This window comes from Cynocephalus volans, chromosome 8 (assembly GCF_027409185.1).
Source record: "Cynocephalus volans isolate mCynVol1 chromosome 8, mCynVol1.pri, whole genome shotgun sequence".
In the NCBI taxonomy this organism is placed as follows: domain Eukaryota; kingdom Metazoa; phylum Chordata; class Mammalia; order Dermoptera; family Cynocephalidae; genus Cynocephalus; species Cynocephalus volans.
This window is the reverse complement of record NC_084467.1, coordinates 105,800,488-105,816,966: the sequence shown is the minus strand read 5'-3', so window position 1 is coordinate 105,816,966 and position 16,479 is coordinate 105,800,488.

The following is a 16,479-nucleotide window of genomic DNA, read 5'->3' as shown; positions in this document are numbered from 1 at the left end:
AAGCAACAGGGACTGAGGGAACAGGCATTGTGGTCACAAGGCAGGCAGGCCCCCTGCTCATTCTGGTTTACATACTAATCTCCTATGAGTTAGGCTAATGAAGGTCTCTGAAACTCTGATCACCAGTGGGGGCTCCTATAAAATCACATTTTAAAACTTATTGACCTAAGGATAGAGTGTGAGCTGCTACCTTGGAAGTCTAGTAATCAGAGGACTTTCCTTTGATATCTCAAGTTGAAGTCCTTACCTTCAGCTATAGTGTCTTGAAACTTGTTTAGCTCACTGAACTCTAAGAATCTGATGAAAGCTACACATTCTCCCACTTTCTAAGTTGTGCATGAAATTTTGATGAATGGATTCATTCATCTCCTGAAGCCTATTTATGGGTCTCCTAGTATCCCATGAGCCTCTTGTTAGAAACTCATATTTTACATGGATTAGGCATGGTAGTAAAATGCAAAAAATCCATAATAATAATACAAATATTTATTTATCATTTTAAAGAGCTAGATAAGTATAACTCAGTAAATCCTCACAACAACCCCGTGGGATAGGTAGCATTATTATTCTTATTTACAGATGATAAATCTGAGATATATTGTTATATTTACCCCAACTTTATAATTTAGGTAAGTGAAATGATTTACATAAAGTTATAGGCAATAAGTAGTAAACTTGAGATTATAGCATTCTTTAAATCTCTAATTAAACTTCTAATTGTGCTGTCCTTTGAACCTTTCAAATTGAAATGTAAGGTCCTTCAATCTCTAAAGTATTATATTCCATTTAGAAACACCAGTATGAAAGGCTTGAATATAACTATGTAACAGGCAGAAATCAGGGATTCTAAATTGTCCAAGACATTGGTATTTACTGACAAGCATGAGCCTCAGTGTGGTAGGCAGGATAATGGTCCCCTAAGATGTCTGTCCTCTGATGCCGGGAATCTGTGAATGACACCATATATGACAAAAGGGACTTTGCAGATATAATGGTGTCAAGGATTTTGAGATGGAGAGATTATCCTGGATTAGCTGCGTGGGCCCGATATAATCACAAGGATCCTTATAAGAGGGACACTGAAGGAACTGGAGTCAGAGAGAAGCCCATATAGCGACGATAGCAGAGACAGGAGTGATGTGCTTTGAAAATGGATGAAGGGGCCACAAGTCAAGGACACAGATGGCTTCTAGAAACTGGAAAATGCAAGAAATGGGTTCTCTCCTAGAGCCTCCAGAAGGAACCAGCCCTGCTGACACCTTGACTTTAGCCCAGTGAGACTTATTTCAGACTTCTGGGCTATAGAACTGTAAGAGAATAAATGCGTATTGTTTTAAGCCACCAAATTTGTGATAATTTGTTACAGCAGCAATAGGAAACTAATATACTTGGAAACAGCTAAAATGAAAAGAACAAATTTCATTAAGGACAGAGAGATTAAGTAGCAGTGAAATAAAAAGAAATTTTTGAAGACAGGAAGGATAGAAAGAACATTAGTTTACCTCCCTCCTTGCCTCTAATTAACCAGGAAATTTACATTAAAAACAACAGCAACAACAAAAACCAGGGTAGTCCTAGCTAAGTCTAATTGAGACAGAATGGATGGGACCAGGCAACTCTCCCCACCCTTCCATCCCCACTCCTCAAGCATCTATTTCCCAGAGTAATTAGCTAATTAAGTACGCCTGAAGCCAAAGATGAGGAAGACAGGAAATGTTGCCTATCCCCCAACCCGTTCAAAGATCTGGATTTTCAGCCTTTGGAGTGTGGCTCTATAGGCAAGATCTGAAAGAGCTATTTAAGGGAGGTGTCCCTGAAACATAGGGAATGTTGCTTTGGTGCACTGAGGTCGCAGAGGGGGCAGCGGAAACACTGTCCCCAACCCTCGTTCCTTCTTTCCGGAAACAACACATAAATGAGTTACTGCAGCATGCCTGGAGGTACTGGAGTCCTTGCATTTATGGAATTTACTTCTATTGGCAGTGACAAGCATTAATCAAATAATCACACAAATGAGGGTGTAATTATAACCTAGTATAAATGTCTTATAGAATTGGTTCTTTGAGAATTTTTAACAAGAGAACTTAATAAGACTTGTCAGGGAAGGAGGAAGGGGAGAAGGAAGGCTTTTTTTTTAGGTAGTGAAGCTCCAGATGATATCTGAAGAAAGCAAAGGTATTAGCTAGGCCCTCTGAACCTTTGAGGTGGAGGAAAGGCAAAGAGGGAAGAATGCTGCAGGCAGAGGACAGTGCGTGCTGATCCTCTGGGCATGGGGTGGAGAAGGGCACAGCATTCTTGAAACTGAGGGAAGGCCCTGTGGCCAGAGTCCAGAGAGCAGGGCATGTGCAGAACTTCATTCTGGTACCTCCAGCACCAGTGACTGTATTGTTGGCAGACACTGTTCTGTTGTCAAAGTGAGCATCAGCAGAGTAACAGAGGGGAAGCAGTCACCCAGCTGTGCAGGCAAGAGGGGCAAGAACCAGGAAATTTAGACTCTCACTGTCAATGTAATGTGAGCACGTGGAAGTTACAAGTGAAAAGGTCTTCTGTGGTTTGAGGTGTAGTCCTCGGCCATACCTGTGACGATTCCACCACTGTCACAATACCTAGAGAAGGTGCAGTTTGGTCCCTTAATACGACTTGCATTTTCAGCAGGACTGGGTTGGGAGAGGTCCCTGGCCCTGTCACTCCTTCAATGACTGCCACATACATAGAAAGTAGAATTCTAGATGAAAAGAGCATCTCTGAGAAGACACCAGATGGAAAGTTTCTTCCCATTTCATCTACTGTCATTCCCAAAATAATCAAAAAGACCTGTGGAGGACAGAAATACTTTCCTGTGACAGCCCTTCACAATTTTAGGATTTTCCTCCCAAAACTCAGGCTCTCAGGTCAGGCTTCCTCAACATATATCAAGTCCAATGTCCATACTTCTATAGCTCAAAGCATGGGGAATTTCAGATTACAAATATGTATGTATGAGATGAGGTACACATTCAAAGTCTCCATTTATTCAATTTGCACTGAATGTGCTGAAGGCATTAATCTTTCTTCTTTTCAAGTTCTTCTAGTTTTATTGCTTTTCCAGACAGCAAACTTGCCATTCCTACTCTTGACCTTGGGATTACTGTTCTCTCTTCATAGATTACCTTCTCACACTTTCAGGGTTGTCCTCTCTCCAAGCCCTTACGCCCTCAAAGAGGCAGCCATCCCTTTTTTACCCAGGCTCTAGGTCCAATTCTCTGACTTCTGATAGAAACACTTAACATTGCATTTTAGGGCAATCTGGAATAATTCCTTGACTAATCTGCTCTCATCTAGGTTCGTTCTTCTATTTTGAACCCCTAATCTCTATCTTATGTCAAATGGAGTTAGAAGGCCTGTGGCAAAAATGGGTCTCTACCTGCAATGCTACTGTCAACTGTGAATCTGTTCTAGTAAAAGCCCTGATTAACATTTTCACTAAAGTACCAATGACTGAAACAATTTTAATATAGCTTTTCTCAGTTATTTGTATGCACATTTAACCTATTCAGATAAGATCTTAATTTATATAGGAATTATATATTTTACAAAATATCAATGACCCAGTGATATAGAACAGACTGATATTATCAGTACCATTTCAAAGATGAGAAAATTGAGGCTCAAAGAAACTGCGCTGGACTTCTGCTTCTGGCCAAGTAACAGAGTCCGGGTTTACTCTCCTACCCGAAACAACTAAAACAACGGACGAAATACATGAAACAGTGGTTTTCAAGACAGTGATCATGAAGCAACAAAAGACACTGGCGTCCAAGAGATAAGAAACAAACACGGTGGGTCTGATTGTCCCAGCTTTCTGTCTGGAGAGTTTCTAGGCCACAGGGCAAGGATGTAGAAACCAGGTGGAGTCTAGCGATCTCCCTGAGTTAAGGAGATGGAGCTGTGTGATGGAGAATGCTGGAGAGAAGAGAGTTGAATATAGAGATAATTCTGACATCTGTAAGAGGAGCTTCTTTGAGTATTCAGGTAGGTTAGCTCACTTGGTTAGAGCGTGGTGCTGATAACACCAAGGTCAAGAGTTCAGATCCCCATACCTGCCAGCCGCTGAAAAAAAAAAAAAAAAAGAAATAGATAGGCAGATAAAGTATAAATTGGCAATCTGATGATCAAAAGCTGTACAAAGTGTTGTGCAAGATTGGCGATGTTGGGGGAATCCAAGAGTAAAGAAAGTACATGCTCTGTTCCTAAAGGAGCTTACATTCTATTTGGGAATCAGACATGGAAAGGAAAGGGTGAAGTTTAGGGAATGGCATGGGATGTTTTGAATATGACCTGAGAATGGAACTCCACCATCAAAATTGCAAATTAAAATGCTGGTATATATAACGGGTCTGCTTTCAAATAAAAGCAAGGCCACTTCGTCCATTAGGCACTACAGGCCCAGGGAGCCCAAGGCCTGTGATGGTCTTAAAACATTTCTCATTGATAATTCAAGCTGAGTCTGGCATTAGGAGATTTAAATAATAGCACAATTCCTATTCTTTCATTTGACAAGCAGTTTTTGAGGGCTTTGCTATGAGCTGCAGCAAATACTGAGGATTTGAAAACTGTAACAAGACACACTGCTATTATGATTGGTATTATTAAGCACCAACAAAGTGGAATGGACCGTGTGTTTGGTGATGAGCTCAGAGGAGGGCTGGTCATTGGTGGCTACCATTCCTGGAAGGACTCATAGAATGGCTGGGCTAGGGCTTTAAGAAAGGATAGAAGAGAATAGGCAGTGAAGAAGGGTGAGCCTTTCCAGAAGGTTCTAAGCACAGGTGTGGAAGCAACAATGTGCATAAAATGTTGGTGGAGTCTGGCCTGGCTGTAGCAGATGCTTTTTGCTGGGGAAGAAAAGAAAGGAGATTAGACTAGAAAAGTAGATTATGGAAAAGTCTTTTATATCATGGAACAGTTTTTAATTTGGAGATTGGCACAGGGCTCAGGCTGTTAATAGGGGAAAAAAGGCAGGCTAACTGGTAAATTCTAGATTAAAACCCATGATTTTTCATTAATAATTTGCTCCAACTAAACCAGTTATGAGACAATGTATGATACACAGTAAGCACTAGATTTTTGTCTTCACCAGAAGGCAATCAGGGACTCTAAGGAAATTAGAAAGCTGGCTAATTAGCTCAGTTGGTTAGAGCATGGTGTTATATAGAGCAAGGTCAAGAGTTTGAATCCCCATACCAGCCAGCCACCAAAAAAATAAAATAAAATAAGAAATTAGATAGGTAGATAAAGTATAAACTGGCAATCCAATGATCAAAAGCTATCCCAATGACTTGACTCCATATTGAGTTAAAGACCTGAGTTGACAGACATTCAGTTTGTTCATAGCGACTGTGTGATCTTTGATAAGTCACTTCTCCTGTGTGTGGCTCAGTGCCCTCATCTGAAAAATAGAATTGTTGTGAACATGTCCTGAAAAAAAGGGATGTGAAAATGCTTTGAAAACACACATCCTAAACAACTGTCACATTACTATACAGTGACGAGGAATAAGAACTCCTATTGTTCTGAGTGCGTCTGAAAAGTATATACTTGATAAAAAGTAGGCAAATGTGTTCAGAGATGACCATTTGTTTTCTGGTATTCTGTAACCATTTTCATTGAGCCTGTTCTTCTCATAGCCACTTTATTTATTCATCTTTCCTTTGCTCCAGTGTCCCTTCTTGCTTTGCCCATCTGTACAAAGTTGTAAAATGTACCTTAAATATTAGTCAAACAGGGAAAGAGTTGAGGCATATGGTATAAATATTTATTTATTCATTTATGTGTTTGTTTCTTTACATTTATTGTTCAATTAAAATATGCCAGGAACTAAGCAAATAAGAATCTACATCTTTAAGGTGCTCAGCGTATGGGCTACACAGTCATGTAAATCAGCAACACTATTACAAAACAATGTCAGAGGGCCCTGATGAGGGTGCCCAGATGCTCTAGGAGAAATCAGGTTGGCTGGCTGGGTGGCAGGGCTGGGCTGGGGAAATTTCCAATGTCAGGGACTCAGAGCTGAATATGGGAAGGCCACTGAAGCAATCTAATAAATAAGTCACACTGTGTGCCGAGGGAATGGGATGCCTGAAAGTATCAATACATGAGAAGCCATGACATATCCGGGAAACTGCAATGAGATTGGTAATTTCAGAGTGTAGGTCAGGAAAAGCCATGCAATCAAAGGAGTGTGCATGGTATCAAAAAAGAGACAGGGCAGCACTCAAGGGACAGAAGGTATGATCAGGTGGTGGGGTTTTATCTGGAATGCATGAGAGATTCTAGGTGCAGATGTGTTGACAGCCATTCAATTATAAACTATCGAGGAGACTTTGATCTTATTTATTGTTTGTTCCTTTTACTTCTCTTACTGGCCCTCCTTACTGAATGTCTTTTGACCATTTCAATGCCCATTACCTTTGTAACAAGAGAGTGAGATGTAGTGGATTGAATTATGTCCCCCCCACACTCATTGAAGCTTGAATTGTGTCCCCCAAGTTTTATGTATTAGAAACTTAGCCCCCACTGTGACTGTTAAGAGGGTGGGAAATCCTATTACGGTAATCGAAAGGTGGAGCCTTGAAGAGGTGATTAGACTGTAGGACCATGCAGTAGTAAATGGATTAAAAATGGTGGTCAGGGGAGTGGTTCTGAGGGCTTTAAAAGGAGAGGAGGGTCTGTCTCTGTCTCTCTGTCTGTCTCTCGGTCTGTCTGTCTGTCTGTCTCTCTCTCGCTCACTTCCTCTTGCCATGTGATCTTCTCGTACCTGGTGCTGGCTGCCGTTTTCTGCCACGAGTAGAAGCAGCCTGAGGTCCGCACCAGATGCAGCTGTCCCATAATCATAAGCCAAATAAATGTTGCTTTTCTTTATAAATCACCCAATTTCAGGTATTCTGTTATAGCAACACAAAACGGACTAATACATAGGATGAAGAAAAAGATAAGTTAAAATTTGAACATTTTACTCTAAGAAGTGTGTGAACAAGTGAAGTAGCTCTACCATTGATTACTCAAGTGACTCATGCGATGGTGGTGGACCAAGTGGAACAACGTGTGTGGAAGCAGTTTGTGGCCAACAGTGCTGAACGAGCACTAGCTATTATTATTGTTATTATTAGATATGTTTTTTGTCTAGCTGCTTTGAACAGAGAAATAGAAACATAAGCAGAATTTTCAATCCACTTGGATAATCAAAGGACTATTACAAATAAATCTGGCCACACCATGTAGGGAGTCAGGGAATTGACTACAAGATCAGAAACATTGGTCCGTGAACAGCTCTAGAATGGAATGCTGTGAATAATCAAGAGTTTGGCATAGAGACATAGCAGAGAGTAAAGAGAGAGCCTGCAAATTGGAATCTAACCCAAACCCCTAAGGGTCAACAGAAGACACAAATAATTACTTGGAGAGTGGAAAAACTGGCTTGTCGAAGTCGGGTGTATTAATAATGCTTTGCTGCACCAGTGATCCTTTCCCTCAGGGGAAGCGGAGTGCTTGGCAGACAGCCTTATTACTCACAGCCCTGCTTCTGCTGGGACTGGCAAGATTGGGAGGCACCATTAAACACACCGTGATACAGCAGCAACAGTGAAAGGTGTGGATAGTCTTCCCCGGGCCACCCCAAGAAATCGGGTCCATTCAACAGTCGAGAAACATTTATAGGGTTGATGTATGCCTGGCACACACTAAGTGCTCAATAAATGTAAGCCTCAGTTATTATAGCTCAGTGTCTAACATATGGTAGACACCACGATTATTTACTGTGAAAGGGATCTAGAAATAGACATACAATGTGGGCCAGAATTTCTGCCACTCCATGTGGCCCCACTGCAGGTACTGCTAGTTGATCACCAGCCCTTTTCTTCTCCTGGGCACACTACTCTGTGGGCACAGATGGACCACATTTCCCAGCCTTCTTTGGAGCTAGGTGTTGTCCCATGACTGAACTCTAGCCAACAGAATGTAAGCAGAATTGATGAGAGCCAATTCCACTCCCAGCCCATAAAACCTCCTTTAGAGTTTCCATTCCCTGTAATGACACATTAAGGTCCTACAGGACTAACTCCCTCACAGAAAACAATGATCAAATCTGAACATAAGGCAAAAGCAACAACCTAAAGGTATTGGAAAGTACTGGACAGTGATAAGTACACTTGTTGCTTGTGTTCAGAATATGTAAAGAACTCTTACAACTCAGTAAGGCAAACAACCCAATTGTTTTAAATGGGCAAAATATTTGAACAGGCATTTCACAAAAGAAAATATACAAGCAACCAATAAATGTGAAAAGATGCTCAACCTCACTACTCGTTAAGGTCATGCAAATGAAAAACAGGATTCTACTACACATCCACTAAAGTGGCTAAAATTAACACTGCTAATTCAAAGTATTGATGAGAACGTGGAACAGCTGGTATGCTTAGACATTGCTGGGGACAGAGATGGTACAGGAAGGTTAGTAAACTGTATGGCAGTATCTTATAAAGTTAAAAATCCACTTACCATATGACCCAGTAATCTCACTTCTAGATCTTTACACAAGAGAAATGAAAATATATGTATAATAAGGACATATATGCAAATCATGGCAGAATTATTCATATTAGCTAAAGCCTGGGGCTTACCCAAATGTTCATAAACTGGTGAATGGATTAACAAATCATGGTGTATCCATGCAATGAAATACTATGCAGCAATAAAAAAGCACTGGACTACTAATACAATGATCAACACAGATTATGCTGAGCAAGGGAAGCATAACACAATAATACAATATGTATTCCATTCATAGAATTCAAATCAGGAAAAACTTACCTAGATTGACAGGAAGTTGCCTGGAGCTAGGAGTTGGAAGAGGAGATCAGATGTGAGAGGGCACTAGGAATTTTTAGGATGTTGGAAAGTCTATATTTTGAGTTTCATGGTGGTTATACAACCATATACATTTACCAAAAGTTCATCAAACTGTACCATTAAAATGGGTGAATTTTATTTTAATAAACCTTCATATGAACCTCTCTCTCTTACTTATCTGCTGGCTGAGGATGGCACCCAGAGAGAACTTGGAAGCCATGTGTTGGTGAATGTGTGGGGCAGAGCTCTCCCCAACTCTGCTGACAGAGAACCCCCACACTGGACTGTTATATGACCAAGAAATAAATGGTTACAGTGTTACGCCCCTAAAATTTTGGGGTTACAGAAGCAGTAATTTCCTTAACTATTATATACTTGGTATCTCCAAAGTAAAACACACAATCAAGACCATTGAAATTCAATTCACATCATTTGACCAGAGAAAAATTAGTGATAACCTACATGTTCAGAGAGAACAATTAAGAAATTATGGCATAGGGCCGAGCCCATGGCGCACTCGGGAGAGTGCAGCACTGGGAGCTCAGCGACGCTCCCGCCGCGGGTTCGGATCCTATATAGGAATGGCCAGTACACTCACTGGCTGAGTGCCGGTCACGAAAAAGACAAAAAAAAAAAAAAAGAAAGAAATTATGGCATATCATCCTATATAATATTTATTATACAACCACTTATATAATGATAACTATGTAGTAACCTGGAAACCCACTCAAAATGTAAAATGAAAAAGGCAAGGGCCAACCCCGTGGCGCACTCAGGAGAGTGCGGCGCTGGGAGCGCAGCAGCGCTCCTGCCGCCGGTTCGGATCCTATATAGGGATGGCCGGTGCGCTCACTGGCTGAGCGCGGTGTGGGCGACACCACGCCCAGGATTGCGATCCCCTTACCGGTCACAAAAAAAGACAAAAAAAAAAAAAAAAAAAAAAAAAAAGGCAAAACCCAGAATCCTATCTACCCATTGTATTAGGAGGCCCAGACACCTTAAATTGTATTCATCCAAAGGTTTAAACATATTTAGGCCTGTCTGAAGAGACCTACCTGGCATATGTTTGCATGTGGGACTGAGGAACATATTGAGTGACACTTCATCATCGGTAAAAGAGAATCAAATATCATAAGCTCAGCCCAGGAACAGAATCAGCAAAAAAGAAGGTGATCCTGAGAAGACTCTGTTGTTTCTCCCCCAAACTATGGTCTCACAGATACTCAAGGGAGCATGGGTTACAATAAAAAGCCTGTAAAAACCACAAGGGCAGTTTCACTACAATCTGCACATTTGCACTGCTTCGTAGCCCATGGCCATGATTCTGACACGGCGGATTTGTTGATGGAGTATAAACAAGCTAAGTGTGGAGCTGAACTGGCCTCAGCAGCTGGTGGAAGAGGGTGTCACACCCAGGACGAGGCCTCGGGGTGTTTGAGGTTTCTGTGGCAGCATCAACAGCAGGAGACATTTCTGAAGGGAGATGCTGAAAAGTAGAGGAAGATTGGAGATGACGCATAATAGCGGAGAGGACTAGTTCCCGAGAATTCAAAAACTAATTAGGAGGGATTTGAGGAGGACCAGAATTTCTGCAGAACCAGTAGGAGTAGAATCAGAGAAATATTTTGTGATTGCTGTTAGTGTGACCTGGTGTTCACCCCCAGGTGGTCTAGCCTGTAGACACAAAAGATTTGACAGTATGTGTGTTTTCTTCATTGAACCTTTTTAAAAAATTTGATAAACCTATGAATAAAGTGTGAAACAGAACATATAAAAACTAAAACTTTTAAGATGGTGGGATTATAGATACTTTTTTTGTTTTGACTTCTGTATATATTATTATTATTATTATTTTCTTTTTTTTTTTCTGACCAGTAAGGGGATCGCAACCCTCGGCATGGTGTGGTCCGCACCACACTCAGCCAGTGAGCGCACCGGCCATCACTATATAGGATCCGAACCGCGGCCTCGGCGCTACCAGCGCCGCACTCTCCCGAGTGAGCCACGGGGCCGGCCCTTGTATATATTATTATTGTTTTTATAGAACCTAATATGATATGCAATTCAGTCCTCCAGTTATTGTTCTATAATTTCTGAGTAATTTATTCCTTCTGTTCTCATTACATTACAAGAACAGGATGAATAAGACATACGGATCTTCTCTGACCAGTGTATGTTCTAAAACTAATATAGGTCTATTATAAAGATATCTGGGGGTTTAAAAACTTTAAAAAATTTTTAATTTCTTGCATCCTTTGTATCATCTCAATAGCAAGTTTACCATTCTCCTGGGGGATCATGGCCCTGTTTATAGAAAGAAATCTGAGGCAGGAAACAAAGGGAACTTTCCCTGGGCCAACAGTGACAATGTGAGTCAGCAAAGCTTAGAATTTATTACCTGGTGTTTCCAGTTTGTTCTGAAGCCCTGGCTCTCCAGTAACTCACTTTGATGGACAACTGGCATGAGTCTCATCACTTAGAATGACCGAAAGGTTCTCATGACATCTGGAGATTCTGTGCATTTATAGTCAGTCCTATTTAGTCTAAGCCTTAGAAGATAATTTCCTCACCATTCATTTACTTATTCATTGAGCACTTATTTACTTATTCATCTCGCCTATAGTTCTGGGTGTGACATTGTGTCAGATGCTGGGAATGAACAGCTCCATTAAGCAAATATTCTGAGGAAATATATAGAAACAATTAGGCATCAAAAGTATTTTATGTATGTTGTGGAACATAGTTGAGAGAGACATTAGCTTTTCCCTAGGAGAAAAGAAAGGAGAGTTGTCTGCCTCCCACAAAGCTCACCAGCATTCTTGGCCTCAACATCTGTCCTTGTTGCCTACCCCTGACTGCTAGGAAGTTGCTATATATTTAAGGTGGTTTTATGGCAGCACCTGTTTCCAGGTACCAGTGGTTTACATTGGTTAGAAAAGGCTAAGCTCCTGAAACAAAGTCCCCAAAATATAGTTCTTAAAAAAATTGAAGTTTATTTCTCACACACATACTGGTCCCAGCAGTTCCAGCTGGTAGCAGCTCTCCTCCATGAGGTCACTAAGGACTCAGCCTCTCTCCACCTCGTTGCTGCACCATCTCCTTTGGTATTGTCCTTGTTTTCTCATGATCAACATTGCCTTTGAGTAAGAATTTATCATTCTTCCCCAGACAGTGTCCAATATTTTCCAATACAAGTACACTGCAAGCATGTGTTAGAAAAGAATAGAAAGATATAAAATGTGTTAATTCTCCTTCAAAATAAAGCTTTAAGAACAATGGATTATTTCTGGTTTCAAAGGGAGTTCAGAGCCTGTGATGGTTCATTTTAAATGTCAAGTTGGAGGGTGTTTGGGAACGAGGTTAACATTTAACTCTCTGAACTTTGAGTAAGCAAATTGCCCTCAATAATGGGGAGGAGCCTCACCAATCAGTTAAAGGCCTGAATAGAACACAGACTGGCCTCCCGGAGCAAGAGAGAATCCTCCAGCATACCACCCTTGGACTTCACCTGTACCACTGGCTCTCCTGCATCTTCAGCCTGCAGCCACCCTGCAGATTTTGGACTTGCCAGCCTCCATAATCACATGAACCCAATTCCTTATAATAAATCTCTTTCCTCAAAGCTACTTCAAAAAGTTTTTGGAAAAATAGAATTAAAAGGTAATATAAATCTTTTCATAAACTTTTTGAAGACCTTTCATATATGTGTGTATACAAGTCCTATTGGTTCTGTTTCTCTAGAGAACCCTGACTAACACCAATCTAATGCTGTTCTGTTTAACAACATGCTATTTAACACAGAATCATTCAATCAGAATCCCTTCCTTCTGACTTTTTTTCCCTTTCTTATTATTTCTTTCTTCCTTTCTTCCCCCACTCCCTGTTATGATGTAGCCCTCTTTTTCTGAGGCAATCCCTACTTCACCTATATTTGACACTCAGTCTTTCTAAACATCTTAAAACCTAGACACAGACAAACAAAAGGAGTACTCAATGCCTTTGCTTTGTGTTGCTTGCTTGATTCAACAGATACTTCTTGAAACTTTACAAAGTCTAGGACCTCTAGCATGTACAGGGGATACAGACAAGAATTGAACATTGTTCTAGACCTTGAGAGACTGAAATCAACTGGTATTAATGATATTTGGATAATCCAGACAGGCATTTCTTGCTTACCTCCTTAAAATTTGACAAGTCCAAGGGGATTGTATTGTGTGACACAAATAACACCAATTCCATTACCTTATGAATTTTCCTAGACAGTTGCTTCCTAGAAAGTTGATGATTTGACTTTCATTTTTCACTCTTAGGCAGACGTTTTGGATTCCAGACAACCAAGGCCCAAATATATTAGGGCCAATTCTCAATAGAACCCTTGAGTCCTATGGTCATTCCCTAATGTCTCCCAGTACTGTCTTCATTCTGGACAATTATTTGAGCACCTCCTTCTCCACAGAAATTTCACTTGAGACTCAGGACTCATGCTGAGGTAGCCTGAGCCATGAAGTGTTTTCAATTGTTTTATTTATATTTCAACCTATAGTGTTTATTATATGCTAGGTATTGTTAAGAGCACTTTTATATACATTTATTATTCACTACTAATAACAACCCTATGAAGTGTGTTCTGTTATTATCTTCCATATCACAAAAGAGTTTACATTAACCTCTACATGAGGAATATAGAGATTTAAAGACCTGCCAGTGTCATGCAGCTAACTTCATGGCATAGCTAGAATTTGAATCCAGGCAGTCTGGCTCCAAATTGATTCTTACATTCACAGCAATCCATTGTCTCTCTACTTGTTTTATGGAAAACAAATAAATAAATAAAACCAAGAAATTATCCCTTGACTATCTGCCTTTAGTTTAGGGTATGTTCAGCACTGTCTTCCCACACTGATTATTTAAAACACTACCAAGAATGGGGATGCTGGTGACATTCCTGGTGGTTCCTGCCTGGCTCTCTCCCCACATCTTAAACCCCCTAGTAGGTGCATTTGGTCCCCACTTGTAGGTTCAACTCCATCTTAACACAGTGATGAAGTGTCTCTGCCCCGGAAGAGTGTCAGGAACTTTAGGTCCAAAGCTCATTGATTTAGAATTAAGTCAGCCTCACTGCTAGCCCTGCTGAGACACTGTACTTTTGTTTATGGAGTATTTCCTTATTTCACATATACCACTTTGTATCTCAGCATTGGTGACCGGGTGTGTGTTTTATTCTCTTGTGTCAATTTCCACCACCAATGCCAATAGAACTTTGGTTCTGACCCTAAACCCTATCCTAACCCAGCTGAAGAGAGAGAGATACAGATGAGTGGAGGAGATGGTACCAAGCCAACAGTTAGAGGTGGGAATGCTTCGTGATCAGATACGATCTAAATAGGCCTTTATGGCACAGGGAAGCTGTGATAAAATAAAAAAATATATTTGGTCTTTGTCCTCGGTTCCCGGCACAGAGTTCCTAAAACCCTTGGAATTTCTTGAGGGATAGTAGTGTTACTTGTTATTCGTAATGAGCCCCTTTAGAGCACACTGAGGTTTATGCTAATGAGATGAGTTAGGGTGGTACCCCTTGATATCCTCACAACAGAACTCGTCACCGGAAAGACCAAGTGACAGGAGGGCTGTAACTTTCAGCCCCCACCCTCTGACTTCTAGGCAGTGGGATTCGGGGCTAGAGATGGAGCTCTATAGAAACTGTTGAATAATCAGAGTTAGACGGCAGGTGCTGAGAGGTGGCGCATCCAGACAGGGCACCGACGCTCTGTGACACTCCCTCCCCCCCGTACCTTGCCCTATGCATTTCTTCCACTTGGCTGTTCCTGAATCGTATCCTTATAATAAACCAGCACACACAAATAAACTGTTTTTCTGAGTTCTGTGAGCCATTCTAGCAAATTATTGAACTGGGCGGGGGGGTGTTATGGGAATGCTTAAGCTGGTAAATCAGATGTATGGGTGGCCTGAAACATGACTGGCATCTGAAGTGAGGGGCAGTCTTGTCGGACTGAGCCCTTCACCTGTGGGATCTGCACTAACTCCAGGTAGTTAATGTCAAAATTGAATTTTTGGATATCCAGTAGGTGTTGGAGAATTGACTGGTATCAGAAAACATCCCAGAGAAGCTATACATAGTACAGAACCCTGAGTTCCTACAGGAGCATAAAAAGGGTGCCTCAGAATCTCAGTTCAGTTCTGCTGGCAGGTGGGACATATGAGGGAGAACTTCACGTCAATAGGCTGCCTGCAAATCAAATTAGATCTACAGTCTCTGAGCAGTTGCCTTGCCTCTCATTTATACAGCAGAGGTTCTTAACCTGGGGTTCACGTATGCCTAGGGGTCTATGCACAGGCTTTGGAAAATTGTATGCCTATGAGTGTTTTTCCTGAGGGAAGGCTGAGATGCTTAGATCAGATTCTCATAGGGGCTTGTGACCGACAGTTCTAGAAACTTTCCCACAACTGTCAGCAAGCCTGAGTTAAGGTATTAAACACCGTGTGTACACGTGTGTGCATATGTGTGTATCATGGTTGAATGTAGGCCCTAATGTATTATATATATATGTATTATGTATATATATATATATATAATATATCAATATTTACATTCAACCCTGCTCTTTTTAAAGTACAACTGGCAAAGTGATTCACTAGCTTTTAAGCATGTGGTACTTGACTGAAATCGTGAGTCTGATAGCATTATAGCCTTCTAAGTAAACGAAAACAAAGTTTAGAAAAAGACTGCTCCATGGGGAAGTAGTCAGAATGCAGAGGCTTGGTCTAGTTCAGATGCATAAAACACAACACTCTGCAGAGATCTGTGGCAAAAAAAGCACAGGAGACAGCTGTATTTGGGTGGGGGTGGGACGGGAGTTGCTGCTCTGAAAGATACTTTACCTAAAGAGAAACACCTTGGTCTTTTTTCCTAAAGAGAAGCTTATTGTCCTGAAACTTGAAAGAAAGAACATTCCTGACCTAGTGGTTCTTGCTGACCTAGGATTATCCATTGACCTCCTTTAAAAATTAGCCATGCATAGATGTGGGCAGAGGTCAGAGTCACAGCATGTCAGAAGAGTAGAAAGAAGCTTAGAGATCTTTGATGGGTCACTAACTGTTGGCCACAAACATGTTTTTTTTGGCCCATTCAAAAGCAATTGGAGCCAACATTAGAAATTAGAAATTAGAAATTAAGGGATTTCACATGATAAGCAAGATTTCCATTTCTTTTGAAAAGTCTGAAAGCATTGCAACACTGTCCTGGAGTACCCCCTGGGCCACTCAGTGGCAGCTGACCCCATTCCCCTGGGGCCCACTCTCTGGAGGCGGAGAATCGTGTTATTGGAGAATTTGAGAGGAGCAGAGCTGAAGGGACAGAGAAGAGCTAAGTTACAGACTAGGGCAATTTGTCCACCTCATGGCATCTCATCTGGGAAGATGGCCTGAGTTCACTCCTGTCGGAAGTTAACTAGGCGCCAGGGAAATTCTGTTGGGCTCCCTGTGTGTCCTCTGGTAGCCTGCTTGGGATCTCAGATGCACTTTGGCCTTACTGGCTTTATTCCTCACTTCCCTTCGCAGCTGAGACAGCTTGCT